This window comes from Peromyscus leucopus, chromosome 19, assembly GCF_004664715.2.
Source record: "Peromyscus leucopus breed LL Stock chromosome 19, UCI_PerLeu_2.1, whole genome shotgun sequence".
Taxonomy (NCBI): Eukaryota; Metazoa; Chordata; class Mammalia; order Rodentia; family Cricetidae; genus Peromyscus; species Peromyscus leucopus.
Window position 1 is genome coordinate 63,362,659 of NC_051079.1, and position 19,339 is coordinate 63,381,997.

General features: G+C 44.9%; 1 long non-coding RNA gene across 1 annotated transcript; it reads right to left on the reverse strand.

Annotated features, from left to right (window-relative positions):
- Nucleotides 1-2,198: 2,198 nt before the first annotated feature.
- Nucleotides 2,199-10,803, reverse strand: LOC119086236. The gene is made up of 2 exons (XR_005089460.1): nucleotides 10,607-10,803; nucleotides 2,199-2,691 (listed from the first exon to the last, which is right to left on the reverse strand). It is a non-coding gene; the product is annotated as an uncharacterized LOC119086236 (long non-coding RNA).
- Nucleotides 10,804-19,339: the final 8,536 nt, after the last annotated feature.

Consider the following 19,339-nt stretch of genomic DNA (forward strand, 5'->3'; position numbering starts at 1 on the left):
GCTAGCAGAGTGCGGGCCTCTTCTGCATCCCAGACGGCCATGGCATGACTGACTTTGCCATGCCATGCCTTCCCCACCACGATGAACGGAATCCTCCTGTCTTAGTTGGGGTTTCCATTGTTGAGAAGAGACACCATGACCACATCAACTCTTACAAGGAAAACATTTAATTGGGGCAGCTCACTTACAATTTCAGAGGTTCCATCCATTATCATCATGGCGGGGAGCATGGAGGCGTACAGGCAGACATGCTGCTGGCTACATCTTGATCAGAAGGCAACAGGAAGTAGACTGTGACACTGAACGAAGCTTAAGCAAAAGACCTGCCCCAACACTGACATGCTTTCTCCAGTAAGGCCACACCCACTTCTACAAGGCCACACCCACTTCTACAAGGCCACACCTCCCAATAAAGCCACTCCCTATGAGCTTATGGGCGGGGCCAATTACATTCAAACTCCTAAACCAAATAAACTCTTCTACCCTTGTTTGTTTGTTTTTTCTTTTCTGCCAGACATCCTAACTAATACAATTATGTACAGCTGAACTGGGGGGTCCTAGAGCAGAAGCGTGTGAAGGGGAAGAAGCAAAGGGAGGGGGCTCAGATAAGTTAGGAGAGGCACCGATCCTGGAAGACCCAGCCGCACAGTTACCACCTACCCTGAAGCATGAGTCAACCTACCTCCCAACAGTCACCTGGGACCTCGGACCTCGGACTTCGGACGGTGGGCTTGAGCTCTGCCCCCACCCACCTGAAGTGAAGGGACATACAACTATGAACTAAAAGGGAGAGGGCTGGAGGAAGCTGGTTCGCGCCCCCAATTCCCACATTTGCACTTCCCTGGGAATGCATCCTCACTGCAGTGGGGCTGACACGTGGCAGAACCAACTTCCTGGCGTGGCTCCCAGGAAGAGTAGGGTCGTTCTCACACTGGAGAGAGATGCTCGGCCTCCGCTACAAAGACTCTCCGCCTTCCATCAGATCTAGCGCTGACAGCCTTTTGTCTGTGGCTCACACTTCCGCCGCATCCTGCTGGGTCTAATTAACAAAGCCAGAGCCCACGTTCTGATTTGGGCCAACCAAGACAGAGCTGAGTGTTGCAAGCAGGGTGGTGTTTCCTCGAGGGGGTGGCAGAGGCAGACACCCTCCAGCTGGGCAGTTTGGACTGGCACACAGCGTCACACTGGGCTGGCTGCAGGTGTTCCAGATGGCAGCTTGGAGTCTCCTTACCTCCAATGCCGGCTTTTGTTTATGTTATGCTGTCCGCTAGCCTCACCAAACCCACATGGCCGCCCTGCACACCCAAACCTGCATCATCAGGATGGATGCAGGCAATGTTTAAGACTTCTTTCTTTTTAAAAGGAAGACAGACGAGAAGACTTTTTTTTTTCCCCAGAAAGTTCTTCAGATGAACAGAATGGGGATATATAACCTCCATGTATGGCTGGCTTCTGGATTATCAGTCAGGGACCCATGACATTCATGCATTTCTTAGCCAAGAGACATGTTCTGAGAAATCCACTGTTGTTCTTGGAGTGTGAGCCTCATACAGTGTGCACAAGCCGAAGCAGCAGTGATGTCCTCTTACAAGGCCACCACTATATACGTGGTCCTCATGATGAAAATCCTTATATGGCGTGCTTGACTCTACTTTAAAAGTAAACCCGCTGGCCACGGGGTCAGGTACACACTTGTGATCCCAGCACCAGGAGAGCAGAAGGAAGATGGCAGTGTGGAGCTAACCTGTGCTACATAACAAGACCTCTTTACAGGAAACAATTAAAATAGGGGGCTGGAGAGATGGCTCAGTGGTTAAGATCACTGGCTGCTCTTCCAGGGGACTCTGTTTTGATTCCCAGCACCTACACAGTGACTCACAACTACCTACAACTCCAGTTCCTGGGGATCTGACACGCTTTTCTGGCCTCCACAGTTACCAGGCATGTACACACACACCCCCCACCCCCACCCCCACGCCCACACCCATGGAGGCTGCCGTGAAGAGGAGATGACCAGGAAAGGACAGGAAAAAAACCTTCAGGAATAGGTTTAGAGAGATGGCTCAGTGGTTGAGAGCACTGACTGCTCTTCCAGAGGACCCGGGTTCGATTCCCAGAATCCGACACCCTCACACAGACAAAAACACCAATGCACATAAAATAAAATAAAAAAGAAAAGAAAAGAAACCGTCAGGAAGTGATCTACATCTTAATATACCTCGGTGTATTTGTATATGGAAATTTCTCAGAACAGTGAGTGTATCCATATATATGATAAACTTCAATACAAAGGAAAAACTGGGGGGAAATCTCTACCGTGTGCCAAGCACTGCCCTGGGGTCTCAGAGTACACAGTGGCACACAGCCAGCCAGCCAAGAGATCACAATTGTGTCTGAGGTGCAGCTCAGTAGGAAGGGTCCCTGACTGGTCCATTCCTCCTCCTTCAGCTGCAAGCGTCAGGTTAAGATGACAGCACCCAGACTTCTTTGCTTGCTTGTGGTCTCTTGATCAGCTTCTGGCCAGTCCGATACGAGGGGGAGATGCTGTTTACTTCATCTGCAAAGACGGCTGAAAGGATCCTTTACCTTGTGCCTTCCTCATTTCTCCACTGCTCACCAGGCAGCTGAATCTCCAGCTGCCATTTTGGATCATGGGGTGACCTTGCAGCTGAGGATCCTCCAGTAAGGATGCTGCAGGAGAAAGAGAATGGCTCATGGGTGACTTGGGTGATTGCTTTCCAAGCCCCAGGCTGCCCCTCCAGACAGTTGTTAACAGGAGTGAGCGGATGTGTGCATTGAAATCACTGTTTTATTTAGTGCCCAACCACTCACAGCCCAACTAATCACAAGTTAAGACAGAGATAAAGACAGGGTTCCACGGGAGACCTATAAGGCCCTGGCTCATCCTGGACAGCAGGCAGTCATCAGAGAACATTGCTTAGAGAAGGTGCCAATTAAGCCTAGGTTTGGAGACTAAGTAATGCTTGGCTGAGAGCTATAGCTAGTCTTTTGAATTTTTTAAAATGTTATGAGAGTTCTATTTGGTGTAAAAATGTAATCAGATTGTCTAAATCCAGCCAAAAAAGTTCTTTTTTTTTTATCCTCATGGAGCAAATAATCTCATCTATTGGATGAGTATCAGTTAGCATTTCTTTATTTCTGCTGGTTATTTGATCATTTGTTGATAAAGTGGATGAGTGATGCTTTATTTTTTATTTGATTTAAAAATCTCCTAGTAACAATAAAGCCCACATTTTATGAGTTTTTTTAAAAAAAGAAATATCGATTTCCAATTAGGAGTATGTGTTTATGAGTACATACCTATATGCGGGTATGAGCACACGAGTCTGGGTGCCATTAAAGGCCAGAAGAGCTAGGCCCAGAAGCTAGACTTCCAGGTGACTCACATCTGCCACCCGATGTGGTACTGGGGCACCAAACTCCAGTGTTTTACAAGAGCAACAGCTATTCTTAACCACTGGCCCACAGTGGACTGTGCCCTCCCTAGATAGCTGGGCCCTGGCTGAACAAAAAAGTAAGGTGAGTAAGGCAGAGGGAGCAAGCCAGAAAGCAACATTTCTCCTGTGTGGTTCCCGTTTCATGCTCCTGCCTTGAGCTCCTGCCTTGACTTCCCTCGATGACGGAAACCTGTAAGTGATAAACCCTCACTTCTACAAGTCGCTTTTGGCCATGATGTTTGTCACAGCGACAGAGATACATCTAGAACCCACAATTAGCCAAGACTAGCCTAAATTACCTTGAAAAAAAAAAGTTATATTTGAGACACACGCCATCTAATCTCAAAGGCTACTCAAAGATCTACAGTACCGAAAGGCAGCATGATGTTGACATAGATAAATAAGATCAAGGGAACAAAATATGGATCTCGGAAATGTATATATACCCATGCCACCCATTGATTTCCATCTCAGTCAGCAGTCAGTTCAGTGAGGGGAAAGAAAATAATTTCAACAAATAGTGCTGACACAGCAGTGAGGATTTCTCAGGATATATATACCCTTCAGAAGAGAGCGTTGGTGTATATGTGATAAATGTCATTACAAATGGTGGCATTTTTGGAGTCCTTGTATGTACCAGGTGCTGTACTGGGTCCTTGGAGTACCACATTCATGTTGCAAAGAAATTGAACCCGAGTCCTTACTTTATACCATTGGAAAGAAAAGAAAGGGAATAGCTGAAACCACAAACTTCTATTAGAAAACACAAGAGAAAATTACTACTATTTTTGAGTAAACAAAGATTTCTTGAGTAGGACATAGAAAACAATAATAATAAAAGGGAAAAGAGATAAATTGGACTTGGTCAAAATTTAAAAAATCTATACTCATCAAAAGAAAAGGACATCATTAAGAAAATTAATAGCTAAGCAAAAACCCAGGAAAAATATTTCTAAAAAATATTCCTAAAATAAACAGCAAAGAGTTTATATGCACAATATATAAAGAAGAAGTATAACATGGTAAGAGAGGCAGTCTGAGACACCAAGGTTTCAAAAAAAGACAATATTATCATCCATATGCAAATATATGGATGCATGGCAGAGAAACACATGAAGACGTGTTCAATGCTGGGCATGGTTGCACATGCCCATTACCCCAGCACTCACCTGCCTATCTATGCATCCGTGTCTCTACTGGTTCTCATCCTGTGGGGAATCCTGACTGATAATACCCTGTGACCCAGCAATATCACAGGCACCCCCAAAGAAATGAAGGCATCTACCATACCAATAGCTCCAAAAAATTATTTCTTTGGGCTGCCAACCAGCTCCCAAATAAAGACATGGAGACTTATTATTAATTATGAAAGCTCAGCCTTAGCTTAGGCTTGTCCCATTAGCTCTTTTAACTTAATTTAATCTGTTTCTATTCATCTACGTTTTGCCTCAGGGCTTTTTACATTTCTTTCATTCTGTATGTCCTACTTTCCTGCTTCCTCTGTGTCTGTCTGTCTGGCCCCTGTCATCCCCCTGTCCTCTTCTTTTCTTTTTTCCCTTTATTCCTAAATTCCTCCTCCTATTTAGTTTCCTTGCTCAGAAGTCCTACCTATACCTCTTCCCTTGTTATTGGCCATTTAGCTTCTTATTAGACCGATCAGGTGCCTTAGGCAGTAAAACAGCAACACATCTTTACATAATTAAACAAATGCAACACATCTTTACATAGTTAAAAAATATTCCACAACATAAACAAATGCAACACATCTTTACATAGTTAAACAAATATTCCGTAACACAATTGCTCACCACAGTTGGATTTAAAACAGCCCAAACTGGAATGGTGGTGCATGAATTGTATGCCCCCCAGCTCTGGCTTACCTTTCTCTTTGTTTACAATTGGTTTTTCAAGGATGGCTAAAGCCTAATTTACCACATTTTTCTTTTATGAATCATTTTTAGATGTCATGTTTGAGAAATCTTCAGTTGTGACAGTTTTTTCCTATGTTTTCTGCTCGACCTATTATAGTTATAGAAAGGAATGACTGTGTGGTGGGAGATTCTAAAGAACCCCATCATGTTCCCCAGGTGAAGCAGTTGTTAGCATCTCCATCCACTTTCAGAGGGGCCCTGGTATATTAGCAGAACGTGCCAGATCACATAGCTAGTCACTATGGGAACAGGATTTGAGGCCGAACACTCTGAGTTAGAACTGCAGGAATCATAAGGTTAAAGGTAAGAGCAGCCTCCATGGAAGGAGCCAGGAATTTTCTTTCTCATTATCCTTCTGCACGACTTCACTCCCGGACATCCCCCAAACCTGTAATAAAGCATCCATCATCTTCTGTATGCAGAAGGCCTCTCTCTTTCCTATCTGACTTTCTGTCTGTCTTGTTTTGTTTTTTTATTCCTTGCACCTTGTAATCTGACTAGTTCTCATTCTGAACTTTGCACAGCATCCTCATTTTGGATTTCGGAGCTGGCATCTAAGGGCAACATTGCTTAGGTTCAAATAAGTATTCTTAGACCTTTAAACATGCAAAAAAAATTACTTATGGTTCAGTAAGTGTGTTTGGGCCTGGAAATTTCAGATCAATTCAAGGGCTCCAGGAAGGAGATCTTCTAAGGGTGGAAGGGGCCAGCAGTTGACATTCACTGAGTAGTTTGCTAGTGCCCTCTCCTCCTCTTGGTGACAGTACCTGTGAGGTTCACAGGGAAACATTTCCTTTGTCAGACTTGGCCAGTCGGTGACTGAGAGCATCTCTGGTGTGGGGCTTGGGTACCACCTAACCAGCCTGTAAATGGAAGATCATGACACTTCTGAGACACCCTTATCTGAGCAAATGTCCTGTGGGAGTTCTAGGACTTTCCCTGAGGTGTGGGGTCAAGGTAATTTCTTTTAACCAGAGAGAATTAAGAGGGGAAGCCCGGGGCTGCTCCTGGTCACCTTGGTCATCTCTTGGTCATATGGGAGAAGGATGCTATCCTAAAGGTAGACAGATTCATGAAGATTATAATTCCACTAACTGTTGCCAAGAGCCCTGATTTCTCTGGCATTGTCTGATGGATAATGTACCCAAGTCACTCATGGCAACTCTACCTGCTACTCCCTGAATACCTGCTGTTGTAGGTTCCTCACAGCACAGGTTCCGCTGATAACCTCTCTCTCTCTGTCCTCTGTGTCTCTCTCATGTAGCGTCTCATAACTAAGAATGGAGTCCATTCCCCACTGGACTCTGAAATGGCTTATGACTTACCTTGGACAGGAAGATGCAGCAGAAGTGTACACATCCTAAGCCAGGGTAACCAGCACGAGAGAATGCCTAAGGTAGCCTTTGGGAGGATGAGATGTGGTGTGGCAGACAGCTGAAACACTAGATCACAGCTGATCAAAGCCCCACAGCCTCCTTCCACTAAGTACAGAAGCATGAGAGAATCCAGCAAGGCTGAGTCCAGCCTTTGGCATTGGCCTGTGGAACTCTGGGATAAAAACTAGTAATTGAGGCCGGGCGGTGGTGGCGCACGTCTTTAATCCCAGCACTCAGGAGGCAGAGCCAGGCGGATCTCTGTGAGTTCGAGGCCAGCCTGGGCTACCAAGTGAGTTCCAGGAAAGGCACAAAGCTACACAGAGAAACCCTGTCTCGAAAAACCAAAAAAACTAGTAATTGTCTGAAGGCACTTTAGGATGATCTGCTTTCTATCAGTTTCTAACTAACTTGCCTTTCACAGCTGATGTACTTTATAAACTAATTAAGCACTCTAGTTTTGAAGGTGGCTGATTTTGAGTCCTGTGACTTTGGACAATACATATTGTGTGTGTCTTGTCTGCATGTATATAAGTGTATCAAGTGTATGCCTGGTGCCTACAGAGGTCAGAGAGGGTGTTGTGTCCCTTGAGACTGTAGTTAGGATGGTTGTGAGCCACTATGTGGGTGCTGGGAACAGAACCTGCCCAGTCCTCTGCAAGAGCAACAAATGCTCTTAACTGAGAGTCTTCTCCCCAGCCCTTATTTTATTTTATATGTATGTGTGTTTTGCCTGCATGTATGTTTATGCACTGTGTGTGTCCAGTGCCCACAGAGTTCAGAAAAGGACTTTGGATTTCCTGAGACTGGAGTTACAGGTGGTTGTGAGCATCCATGTTGGGGCTGGGAATCAAACCCAGGTCCTCTGGATGAGCAGTCAGTGCTCCTAACCACTAAGCCATCTCTCCAGACCCTGGGCAGTATTTTTGAGCTATCACTTGAGATTCCTCACCTAGACTGGTGCTATGGTTTGACTCTGGTGTGTCCCTCTGAAATTCCTGTTGGAAGTTGATTGCTGTTGGAGGCAGCTACTTGGCTGTCTAGAGAGCTCAATGCCTCTGTCACAGAACTGGATAGTTTCTCATGAGAAGGGTTGTTTTTCAAGGTCGCCCCTGTGTTTTCCATTTTCTGCACTGCCTGGTTCCCCATCTTTTCTGCCATGCTATGGTGTGGCAGGAGTCTCTCGCCAAATGCATGTAGTTGTACTTTCTTGTTGGGACCACCAGCCCACAAATAATGACACAGAGACTTATTATCAATGACGAAAGCTTGGCCTTTAGCTTAGGCTTGTTTCCAACTAGCTCTTATAACTTCAATTAACCCATATTTTTAAGTCTATGCTCTGTCATGTGGCTCATTACCTCATCTCCACACTGCATGTCCTGTTTCCCTGGTGCCTAGATTCATCCCTCTGACTTCCTCTCTCTGCCCAGAAGTCCCACCTATTCTCTCCTGCCTAGCTATTGGCCATTCAGCTTTTTGTGAGACCAATCACAATAACACATCTTCATGGTGTATAAAAAGAGTGTCCCACAACAGATACAACCACCTAATCTTGGATTTCCTGCCTCTGGAGACTGAACTAAATAACTCCATTCCTTGATAAACTGCCCTGTCTTTGATATCTATTATAACAACAGAAAAAGAACTCAGACGAATAGGCATGACAATAGTATTTATGGAGTTTTGTTAAGATAAATGAAATCATGAATGTGATGTCATTAATACAGAGCCAGGCACACAATAACTTTTTTTGTGTGGAGTGTGATACTGTTGCCAGGAACAACACTGATGGTCTTCAACATTGTCACCGTCATGCCCATTTTACAGGTATGAAGACTGAAACTCAGTTTTTGATACTCATGGTTATTACACAGAAGGCTACCATCTCCTGAAGTGTTCAGAAGCTACAATCTTTGAGGATCAGAATCCTAGGATCTGTGGGTGCAGTTCAATTCTGACAAGCCCAGCCGTGCTGAGGTCTAGCTAGAATCAGGGTTGGGGGGGGAAGCCTACCCTTTCACCTTCTGGGGACAACAGTAACAATAGGACCCAGGTTCCAAGCCAGTGCCCTCTCAAGAACTGAGCCTGGGAAAAGGGGAACAAGGGACACAGAGGGTCCCAGAGAGGTGCCACTTAACCCTCATCCAGACTTGTACCCAACCCTGGGGGCAGGGGAGCAACAGGTGCAGCCCCCAGGCTCAGTCCCTTTTAGCCTCCCATAACTGGGTCGTCTGTGCCATCCTCACAGGACACTTTGTTTAGACATTCTCTCTGACCCGGTGCAGACAAAGCCAGAACTATGAATCATAGAATATACAGGGCTTGGACTCCATGTTCTTCAGAAAGTCAAAACAATTCCATTCTAATTCTTACCTCGCCAATTATACACTTGCGCATACATTATGTAGGACATTTACCTTCAGTCTTCAGATCCCCCCACTCTCCTACTCTCTTTTTCTTCTTTATACTTTATCTGTACAAGCAAATGCAGACACACACACACACACACACACACACACACACACACACACACACACCATCTATCTTTTACTAGTACAGCATTTGGACTCAAGGTTTTCAATGGATACTTTCTATACAGTACTAACTATCTAATATAGTTCTTATTCATTTTCCTTCCTCCCCTGAAATATTAAGCTCCAAAGGGACACTTTGCTTATGACATAGCCCCAGTGCTTAGAGTGCCTTGCACACATGACTCTAAAATAGCTGCTGAATGAGCAAACAGATGATGAATCACTTACATTTGAGGGAGGGAGGAGGTTGGTCAATGGATTCACAGATGGGAGGAGGAACAGATGATCAACTGAACATCAGAAATTGTATGTTTTAAAAGTCATTTAGAACTCTCAAACTACACAAACAACCATATTGTCAAGAGATGCTCACAGCACAATGGGCCTAAGATGCTATTCCCATTTGGCAGAATAAAGACATAGAGACCCCGGCCGGTTGAGTATCTAGGAACTCATCAGTGGAAAGCAGAGGCCAGTTCTCACACGCTCTGGAAGTGGAGATGAGTAGGCAAGCTTACAAGTGAAACACAAACACAAAGAACCGGTCAATGGGCAACATGCCCACTCTGATTCTGTGGCTCACTGTCCTCCCCACACACAGGCAAACACCATCCCCAGTCCAAGTTGCTCATTGCCGAAACACGCCTGTCACCTGGCAAAGCCTTTTTCGCCAAGGACTTAGGGAGAGGGTCGCCTACTGTCTGCACTATTACACCAACCAAGGCAATGTGGCCCATCTGCCCGCAAGCTCTGGGAATGAAGAGGCATCAGCTTTGGATTGCTTCTGTGCATCTGAACAACCGTGAACGGGCTGTCTCATGAGCTGTTCTTGGGAGCACTAAGGACAATGTGTTTCCCTCTCTGCTCATCTCTGTGGTTAAGCCAGCCTTCCTCCTTCCTCCCCCTTCTTTGCACAGTACTGCTTTTCAAAAACCTAAATGTCTCGGGGGGGGGGGGGGAGGCTTCATCAAGAAGTGTGTATGTGGTCTGAAAATGAGGGGAACCAGAAAATCCCACTGCCTTGGGCTTCAGCAAGGCTAGGTATGAGCCTGAAAACTTCCTTTTTCTTTTTTCTTCCTTCCTTCTTTCCTTCCTTCTTTCCTTCCTTTCTTTTTTTAAGTGTGTGTATTTGTTTATGTATGTTCAGGATGTATGTAGGTCGCTGTGTATATGCGCATGAGTGTGTGCGTGGTGTGTGTGTGTGTGGTGCGTGTGTGCGCGGGTGTGTGTGTGTGTGGGGACGCGCACGCGCGCTCGTGCACGCACCCGAGGACAACCTAGGCAATCATTCCTCAGGCTCCACTCACCTTTTTGTGAAGATAGAGTCTCTTACTGGACTGGAATTTGCCAGGTATGCCATGCTGGTTATCCAGCTTGCCTTGCCTACCACCACGTCTCCAGTGCCGGGATTATAAAGGAGTGCCGCCATGCCCAACTGTTGAAGCTAATTGGTTCTGTGGTTCAACCCAGTCCTCGAGGCAAACATCAGCTGAATCACCCCCCAGCCCCCTCCCAAGCCTGCCTGAGAACTTTAAAAAGAGCATACGGATGCTACTGCGATTCCTTTGATTGACAATATGCTGGCCCTTGTGGGTATTTTTGGATCCAGGACATGGAGCGTTTCCTGTCGCTCTTAGTGACATCTGTTAGAACTCTTCTGTCCAAGGCTTAGTCATCTACAGGAGAACTGTAGGAGTCAACTTCTTGTATTGTTTTGATTCAGCCCAATTCCTATTTACGGAAAAAGGGAAAGGAAAACTCTACTTGAGCCGAAGTGTAACTAATTACAGCAGTTTCATAATAACACAACATAGGGGCCAGAGAGACGCTCAGCAGGCAAAGACACTTGGTACTGTTCTAAGAGGACCTGGGTTTGCATCTTAGCATCCCCATCAGGCAGCTCACAGCCACCTGTAACTCGTTCCAGGGGATCTGACAGACAGTCTCTTCTTGCCTTCAAGCATCACCTTCCTCCCACCACACGCATAAGCACACGCACAATATACATATAAATTTAAAAAAAATGAAATCTTAAAAAAACTACAATATGATTATTCCCTTCTTGTTCTCAGTAAAAATTCCCATAGTTTGAAGAATTATCTGGACCATATTTGGGGGCCATCAACATTTATTTAGTGAATAAATACACTAAATTCTAAACATCTTAACATCTCCCTGGATTTTAACAGTTCCCCAATGGCAAGAATGTGTGTACTTATTAAATTCTCAAGGGACCTATATCTCTCCCCTTCCTTCATGGGAAGACCCGTACTCTCTAGCATTGGGTTTCTAAAGTGGGGTAGCCTGGTCCTCTTATCCATGACCACTGCTTTCTGAGATGGGGTATTGCTGTTTGGCAAAACTTTTCCCGGAGACACACAACACACATGTCTATTCACCGCAGATACAGATCCCATGACAGACCAAAGTACAGACATCATCAAAGTCCTACTTGGTGACTCAGTGAGTTTTATTGGAGTTACTTACCGGAATATGGGGGAGGGGTTATTTACAGGAACTGAAGTGACCCGAAGACAACGGCACTGCCAAAGCCCACCTCAGCATGGGTGGCAGCTCACAGAAGCTGGGCATCTGAAGCACACTCCACAGCCTGCAGTCAGCCTAACAGCTTAAAGTGTCCTTTCCAGGTGGCTAAGTTGGTCTAAACCTCTTCCAGGCAGCTCAGCTGGGCTCTGCTTCTCCCAGGCAGCTAGTCTGGTCTCAGAATTTTCCTGGCAGCTCAGTTCCCTTTCCTCTGAGAGAGACTCTCAGCTTTTATTGTTTATTCTGGTAGGGAGTGGCCTAGTGAATCTGGTCAGTTTCAGGGACTTCCTGAAGCTCTTTTGAGTCCTATACCTTTCTGCTTAAGGAACCTCCTGCATGATGGAGTTTCCATCTCAGAGGAAACTGTTACACAACAGATGTTGGTTGTGGTGAGAGACTACAGCATCTGAAGACTTAGTCATGGAGGTCACTTCACTCTAGTGACTAAAATGAGCACAAAATAAAAAGTTAGACCCCACTTTCTTCAGAGGTCAGCTTTTCCAGAATTTCTTTCTTTTTTTTTCTTCCTTCCTTCCTTCCTTCCTTCCTTCCTTCCTTCCTTCCTTCCTTCCTTCCTTCCTTCCTTCCTCTCTCCCTCCCTTCCTCTCTCTCTCTTTTTTTATCATTAGTAAACTCCAGGGCCTCCAAAATCTTGTCTTTGTGGAAATCAACACTGACATGCTAATGACTAACTTCTAGATTAATATTCCTCAATGTTGTATCATTAAATCATCATTACAAATGGCACTGCAGTCTTGAGAGCTGCACATCACGTGTTTATTTCTCACTGACACATCATGGCCATGGAGCTTTGACAGGGACCCAGGGACAGCAGGTAAAGCTGACAGGATCTAGGTAGGGTATTGCTGGTCCTTGGAGCAGAAGGTGAAGAATTATCTGCTGGCTCTTCATGCTTGAAGGGACACTTGTCTGCTAGAGCATGTGGCTCTGGCAGGCCTTGCCCTTCTCCCCAGTTCCCTCTGCCTTGCTAAAAAACTGTTAGATCATATTGCTAAAGCTAGCCATCAAGGTCTATTCCCTTATTTGGACACTTTCCTATGCTGGACTCATTCCTGACGACGAGTACCAATGTCCAGCAATCAAAAGCTCCCTTTGGTTCGTCTAATTAACATGCCCAATCAAAACATTCCACAGCATCCTAGCCCATTCTAACACAGACCTCCCTTTCTTCTCCTCTTAAAAAAAATTACACCTACAAGGTCATTGGCTGCTGTTTGAGCCAGAAAGCAGCCATTTGAACTTTTTTCCCCTGCTTAATAAAGAACCTCTTCGTTAAAGCAGGTGTTTTTGTGTGGTTTGTGCCTAATCCAGGGTCCAAGAGGGACTCCCCCCCCCATGTGGGGTCTCCTTCACCGCTTCCAGCTGAACATGACCCACAATGCCACTTAGGTCTTGTTGCACACAGCAGTGACAGACTGTTCCTCTCTCCTTTGAAGCAATCCCAGAAAAAAGTTAACTGTGTGACCTTGGGCATGATATTAACCTCCCTGTGCTTCTGCACATATCTCAAATATGAGTTACTATTTGTGAATGGGACACGCTGCTTACTGCCTTGTGCCTGCTTCTCGTTACTATTGGCCATAACTAATATCTCAGCACACCAACTGGATAGCATGGGGAAGCCTCACCAGCAGTGCATCCTCTTCCCTCCTCCTGCAGAGCAGCTCGCCTGGTGCTGGCAGTGGGAGTCTGGATTCTCTGAAGCCATCACAGGATTCTAGGCAGCCTGAACACTGCTTTGAACAGTTTTAAATGACATTGGAAGGCTTTTGGGTCCCAGAAAAATAAAGTAACAGTGACTCCCAGTGGTGCCTTGTAGCAAATGCTCAGGAAGTCAGCACTGGAAGCTAAGAACAGGTTGGGGAGACCTGAGGCATAGGGCTTCTGGGGCCCAGGAACACATTGACCTCTGTAGAGCCATCCAGTGTGTCCTTCACCAGTGGGATCTTGGCCACGTGCCCTATGCCCAGGTCTTTCCACAAAAGGCCCTGTTCTACAGAGCTCAGGACAGAGCATCTGTATAGCATGGCCTCAGCTCACTACTGGACTGTCTTGGATGGCAGTGGAGGACACAACACATTGCCAGAGTCCAGCCTTTGCAGAAATGGTAGTATATGGATGAGCTTAGCATATTTATTTTGCTGTGCAATCCCGAATGAGTAAAATGCATCCCTGCCCTCCAGTTTCCTGGTTTGCAAAGTGGAGTTAGTAACGGCGAGGATGGAGCGAAGGACTAGAGAAGTGAAATGTCGTGCAGGCACATGGCGGTGCACTCACGAGGCGGCAGGTGCACGTGAAATACCTGGGGGCTGACCCCACTCATGGTGTCTAGAAGCCAAGAGATGGGCTTCTTCCAGAGTTGCCTGGGCTAGGCAAGGATTCCCCGAGGAAACAGAAGCCCTTAGGAGCCTCTGGCTCCAGCTCTGGAGGTTGTGTTGGCTTGTCTAACTTGGTAAGACTTGATCCAGAACCCCACTGCTTCTGTTTTGAAAACTGTGATATGTAAAGCATACATATTTTCTTCATTTTTAAATAGTTCTTTGGGAATGTCGTACACTGTGTTTGGGTCATATTTACCCTCTTATAAACTCCTCCCAGATTCACCCAACTTTGTTTCCTCCTCCTCCTCCTCATCATCATCATCATTATCATCTCCCTCCTCCTTTGCTTGGCTTATCAAGAAGACAGAACTTGTCTGTCCTTATACTCATAGATGGGGGGCATCCATTGAGGTATGGTCTGCCTACCAGGGACTATGGTCTTAAAGAAAGTTAACTCTCCTCCTACCAGCTATCAGTTACCAATAGCTCCTCATCTAGGTGTGGAACTTCATGCCCACTTCCCCTCTCTATGCTGAGATTTTCTCCAGCTTGAGTTTGCATAGGTCTTGTACCTTGTCCATGCTGTCTCAACTGCTTGAGCTCATGTGTGGAACTGCCCTGCTGTATTTGGAAGACAGTCTCCTTGTAGCTATCCATGGCCTCTGGCTCTTACACCCTTCCTGCTCCTTTGTCTACAGTAATCCCTGAGTCTTTGGGTGAGAGGGTGTGATATAGATGTCCCATTTAACTCTGGGCATTCCATAGTCTCTTAGTCTCTGTACTTTGACCAGTTGTGGGTCTATATTTTAATCCCCATCTACTGCAAATAGAACCTTTTCGGGTGAGTGTTGAGAGATGTACTAATCTATAGGTATAGCTATAAGTCATTAGCAATTGGTTTAATACTATGTCTTATGGTGATAGTGTGTCCCCCAATATATTGTGCACCCCAGTAAACTTATCTGGGGTCAGAGAACAGAACAGCTGCTAGACAGACATAGAGGCCATAAAATGGTGGCACACAGGCCTTTAATCCTAGCACTCCAGAGGCAGAGAGATCCATCCAGATCTCTGTGAATTCAAAGCCACACTGGAAACAGCCAGGCATGGTGACACACGCCTTTAATTCCAGGAAATGATGGCAGGAAGCAGAAAGGTATATAAGGCATGAGGACCAGGAACTTTAGCTTTTTAAGCTTTTAGCTTTTAGCAGCAGTTCAGCTGAGATCCATTCGGATGAGGACTCAGAGGCTTCCAGTCTGAGGAAACAAGATCAGCTGAGAAGTTGACAAGGTGAGGTTAGATGTAGCCTGTTCTGTTTCTCTGATCTTTCATTGTTCACCCCAATACCTGGCTCTGAGTTTGTTTTTATTAATAAGACCTTTCAAGATTCATGTTATAATGTCTATTTAGCAGAATAATAGTTATAGGTTCTTTCCTAGGGCCCATGTCCTGTCTAGCCATAAGTTTTTGGCTCAGTAATGGTGACAGGTATGGGTTTATCTTGTGTAGTGGGACTTAAATCCAATCAGAAAATGGTTTTTTACTCCCATAAAGTTCATGCCACTATCACACTCTTGTAGCTCTCAGGTCTGCAACTGGGTAAGATGTATGATGATTTTTCTCTTCTGGTAGAACACACAACATTATGAAAGCTAGCCACTAGGGATGAACTCCAGGTGAGTACCAGCTTGATTTCTCTATGTTCTATGATGCAAGAATGTGGTGTCAAGCAAAAAGGTCTTATTGTCAAGTTCTGGAGGATAACCAAGGGCATTGACAATAGCCTGTTATGTTTGGGAGTTTGTGGGACAGGCATTAAGATCAATTTTGGATAATAGAAACTAAAAAAGCTTCGGTACAGCAAAGGATGAGGCAGCCTACAGAATGGAAAAAAATCCTTACCAGCTGTACATCTGATAGGATGTTAATATCTAGGACACACAAAGAACTAAGTAAATAAAAATCCCAAACATCAAGGAAAAATCCAATTTTAAAATGGGACATAGAATGAAATAGAGAGTTCTCAAAAGATAAAGCACAAATGACTGAGGAAAAAAATGTTCAACATCCTTAGCCATCACAGAAATGCAAATTAAAACTACTTTGAGGTTTAAAAAAATGATAACGAATACTGGCTTGGATGTGGAGAAGGGGGAACATTTATTCACTGATGGTGGGAGCGAAAACTGATGTAGCCATTGTGGAAATCAGTGTGGAGGTTCCTCCAAAAGTTGGAAATAGATCTGCCACATGATCCGGCCATTACTCTTGGCCACATTCCCAAAGGATTCTATATTCCACTACAGAGGTACTTGCTCATCCACGTTTGTCACACACATTCTAAGCGATCTTTTAATAAAAACCCGGAGCCTGATATTGGGGTGAAAGCTGAAAGATCAAGGAAGCAGAGCAAGCCACAGCCGCCACCTCTTACCTCACCAACACCTCAGCCCGAAAGAGCTCCAGCCAAAAGGACTTCCTCAGCCTAAAAGGCTTCTAGTTCCTGTCCTCGTCATGTCTTATATACCTTTCTCCACTCAGCCATTAAAGGTGCGTGTGCTTCCCAGTACTGGGATTAAAGGTGTGTGCCACCACCGTCCATCTCTGTTTCTTTCCTAGACTGAGTCAATCTCATGTAGTCTAGGGTGGCTTTGAAATCACAGAGATCCAGACAAATCTCTGTGTCCCGAGCGCTAGGATTAAAGGCATGTGCCACCACTGCCTGGCCTCTATGTTTAATCTAGTGGCTTGTTCTGTTCTTTGATCTTCAGACAAAGTTTATTCGGGTACACAATGTATCACCACACATGTTCATTGACGCTCATCAACTAATGAATGGGTAATAAAAATGCAGTAATTTGTGCAATGGCATATTATTATTCAGCTGTTAAGAAAAATGAAATTATGAAATCCACAGGTAAACCAATGGATCTACAAGCAACTGTTCTCTCTGAGGTAACCCAGAAGACCCAGAGAGACAGTGTGTGTTTTCTCTCATTTGTGGATGTTAGCTTTGAATCTTCAGATATGTGTGTTTCAGTTGGAAAACCTATAGAGGTTAAGAAATCAGAAAGGGGCCACGAGGGTGGCTTTCTTGGCAGGGGAGAAAGCACAGAGTGCTATCAAGCATTTGTGGTCGTTTGTGTGAGAACGTCCCCCACAGGCTCAGGCATTTGAACACTTAATCTCCAGTTGACCAGTGTCTTTAGCAAGGCTTAGGGGTGTGGCCTTGCTGGAGGAAGTATGTCACTGGAGGCGGGGCTTTGAGAGAATATAGCCTTGTCCTATTTCCAGTTTTCTGATTTGTACCTGTGATTGAGATGTGGTCTCTCAGCTTCCTACTCCCCACATTGTGTCTGCCTGTTGCCATGCCTCCCTATCATGATGGACACTTATCCCTTTGGAACCAGAAGCCCAAATAAACTCTCCTTTCTATAAGTTGTTTTTTGGTTATGGTATTTTGTTATAGCAACAAAAAAAGGAACTAATACAGGACTAAAAGGGAAAAATGGAACAGGGAGGGTTAAATTGAGGTGGATGAAGGGAGGTCAGGGTATAGAGGAGGGAATTTGGAGAGGAATCAATAACACTAAAGACCTTTAAAAAAAGTCATATAAGCCAGGTGGTGGTGGTACATACCTTTAATCTCAGCAGAGGCAGGCAGATATGTATATGAGTTTGAGGCCATCCTGGTCTACAAAGTGAGTTCTAGGACTGTTACACAGAAAAAATCCTGTCTCAAAAACAAAAACAAAAACATCAAAAAAAAACCAACCAACCAAACAAACAAACAAAAACCAAAACAACAACAACAACAACAACAACAACAACAACAACAAAAAACCCACAAAAAACCAAAAAAGAAAAAAAAAAGTCATATAGAAACTATTGTAGAAACTTCCTAAAACACCTACATACTATCTTATTTAGGGTAACTATTGCTGTGATGAAACACCATGACCAAAGTAACTTGGGGAGGAAAGGAGTTTATTTGGCTTACATTTCTGTGTCACTGTTCACCATTGAAGGGAGTCAGGACAGGAACTCAAACAGAGCAGGAACCTGGAGGCAGGAGCTGATGCAGAGGCCATGGAGGGGTGCTGCTTATGGGCTTGCTCCCTATGGCTTGCTCAGTCTGTTTTCTTATAGATTCCAGGACCACCATCCCAGCGGTGGCACCACCCACATGAGCTGGGCTTTTCCCATCAAATACTAATTAAGAAAATGCCCTACAGGCTTGCATACAGCTCAACCTTATGGAGGCGTTTTCTTAATCGAGGTTCTCACCTTTCAGATAACTTTAGCTTATGTTATAAAACTAGCCAGCACACATACACATATATGAAAAGAGTTAAAATGGAGTTATCCTATAATGAGGTAGCAATACCTTTACTTGACACTAGAGGTTAACAAATAAACAGCCCAGGGGCAGGAATGAACCACCTCTTTTGGAACTGTTGGTAAAGTCAGGTCTCATAGCCCATCCCCCAAGCATACACATTTTAAAAAGCAAAATAGCACTCAGTTTAGGAAATAACAAACACAGTTGATGATTCCTGGCTCTTCCCCAAGCACAGTTCCCTCCACACTCTCCCCTGCAAAGGGAATCACTCTCCTAAACGTGGCATCAATCCATCCCAGCATACATTTATATTATTACCACATATGTGTGCATTCAAACAACATATGGCAGCGTTGCATGTTTTAGACCTTTTTATAAATATATCATAGAGTATGTATCTGCATTTGTCTGCCGTAACAAAATGCCACACATTGGGTGGCTTAAACAACAGAACATTTTTCTCACCATGCTGGAGGCTTGAATTCCAAGGCTAAAGTTCCAGCCGATTCAGGGTTTGTTGAGGGCTCTCTGTCTTCTTTGCAGATGGCTTCCTTCTCACTGTGTCCTCATGGGGACCTTTCTTGGTGTGTGAGCAAGAAGGAAGAAAGGGGAGGGGGAGAGGGAGAGGGAGGGAGAGAGAGAGAGGGAGACTCAGACTCCTCAACATCTATAGTAGTCATACCACACCAGAGGCCACCATTATGATTACATTTAACTTTGATTACTTCCTTAGAAATCCCACCTCTGAATACCACCCAACACTCGAAATCAAGTTAGCAACCTGTTAGATTTGGAGAGACAAAGACACG